The sequence below is a fragment of the Balearica regulorum genome, chromosome W, assembly GCF_011004875.1.
Source record: "Balearica regulorum gibbericeps isolate bBalReg1 chromosome W, bBalReg1.pri, whole genome shotgun sequence".
NCBI classification, from domain to species: domain Eukaryota; kingdom Metazoa; phylum Chordata; class Aves; order Gruiformes; family Gruidae; genus Balearica; species Balearica regulorum.
The window spans coordinates 27,542,735-27,544,962 of NC_046219.1; the positions used below are offsets into that span (position 1 = coordinate 27,542,735).

Here is a 2,228-nt window from a genome sequence, read left to right on the forward strand (position 1 = left end):
TAGTGAGTACAAGCTGACCTCTGATTAATAATATATTTCATTTAAAATCACAACATTTCTTTCTTTATATAAGTAACATTATTCAATGCATGTTTTATGTTATCCTGCTGTAATTAATAATAGTAGCATACTGTTGGATCTACTATTATCCTAGTGCCCAATGAAGCAAACCTTTCGGAAGGCAAACAGATAAAATTCATTTCCTATATTCAAAACAAATAAAACTTATTGTAGAAGAAAACAGAGGAGCTTTTTGTTGGTTTTTCAATTTGAGGGGGTTTTGTGTGTTTTTGTGTGGACATTTCTGAGGTGGGTGGAGTGGCAAGGACATTACAGGGCTTTTTGATTTGGGGAGTCTACTACAAGCAAACAGGAACTTCTCAAATTCTTGCAAATTATCTATTCAGGCATCATAATGCAGTGCACAAAAAGCCAGGGCAATGGAAGATTAGAGGGTTTTTTCAAAATTTTACAGGACAAAAATCTTTGTAACTATACAAAACTTGCTCTCAATGAAACATAACATAAAGGCGCCACTGATATCTTTCTCCATTTTTAAATATTGCAAAAAATGCTATGTATTGCACTTAACACAACTGTTTATACATATTTTAATTTATAAAAGTTTTATTTCCTTTCCTGTTTTCTGTTAGTGGAATTGCTAAAATAAAATAAACTGTTTAATTTAAAGGTGGAATACTTCATTATAGAAAATAAAGTTTTACATGTGACTATGTATTTTGTTTACGCTTTATACAGTGATAGGGTCTTGGCTAGCTATTACACTGGACAACCTTGTTTGCAATTCTTCCGGTGTGAAGTGAATTGCTACTCTCAACCAGTTGATATGAAGTGGCTAGTTCTTGATTGGTTGCCATGGGGTACTGTATACTCAGGAAAGGTATATCTTTGCCTATTCTTTCATCTTCTATTTCACTCTCAGAGCTACTGCTTTCAGAGCTTGAGTCAGAGTCTATTTCCACTCTGTTGGAAATATGGCTGTTGTCCCAAAAGTGGGATCATTTACCTGGTGTGCAGTACACCAATATACACACAGAGCAGAGCAATTTTATTTATTTCATGTCTACACAGAGATGGGTGCTAGGTGGTAATTCCACAAAGCTAGCATGCTACACACAGAAACTACTGCATATTTATCTTGTTACAGGATTAGGAAAACCTGCCTAAATTCATGCTAATTGGTTATTAATTACCACATCATCTGCTATTGGTCAAGCATCTTTAAATTAGCATGCATGCTCCTTGGGGGGGGGGGGGGGTAATTTGCATAGTCCTTTAACTGGGTGGGTGGTTGCAAACTTCCCCCAGCCACCTTTACCTTTCCCTTAGCTGCTGCCGATTCTTGTTGACTTCAGGCCTCTCTGGCCATCACCCAGCTCTGGGTGCCTTCTGGGGCAGGATGTTTCCTTTTTATCAGTCTTTCAGCTCTTCTTCAAAGATATTGTTGTCAGTAAAGCAAGGTAGTGCATTTAACCCTAAATTAAACAGTGTCTAAGCACTAACCCAAACACATTTATGTCCCTGTAAAGTGGAAAATTGTACTTTATAGATATCATGGACATTGGACTTTGTTCTTTTTACCCTCTGGCTGTTGGTGAGTTTCATTGGAGACTCCTGTGCTGGCTCATACTCTTGCATTGCCCCATATTCCTCATCCTCAAATATTCTCAGAGGACTAGTTGGCAGACTGTTGTTCTCATAGGCAGAACTGTGGCAGAAGGAGTTGAACTGCTGAAGATGGTGGTCATACTTCTCCCATAGTTGCAGTGGGATCACCAGAAACAGCAGTCTCTCCTCTTTCATGAAGGGACTCATGGCCACAGAGGGACAGACGTGGTTAAACTGGGCACATTTCGGAAGACAACGACTTTGGAGAAGTCAGAATGTGAAAATGTACAGGTGACATGATCAGGTGTGATCATAGCTGAGACATACCTGAAGAAGGACACACATACAAAATTTTCAAGCATGTAGGCAGGGACACATAAAAACTGATGATCCTGTTGGCTATGAGGGAAAAAGGCAGAAGTTTCTCTTAATATCCCCAATATCCTCACACTAGACTATAAATACAAGGTAAACATTCTTTCTGCTATTGGTCCTATGATATATGAGCCTATGTGGTGGGTTGACCTGAGCCACCCACACAGCCACTTGCTTATTCCCCCTGCCCAGAAGGACGGAGGAGAGAATAGGAAAAGCAAAAG

At 39.1% G+C, this 2,228-nt stretch overlaps 1 pseudogene; it reads right to left on the reverse strand.

Annotated features, from left to right (window-relative positions):
* Window positions 1-751: 751 nt before the first annotated feature.
* On the reverse strand, window positions 752-1,991 carry LOC142599325 (pro-neuregulin-1, membrane-bound isoform pseudogene; annotated as a pseudogene).
* Between the last annotated feature and the right edge of the window lie 237 nt (window positions 1,992-2,228).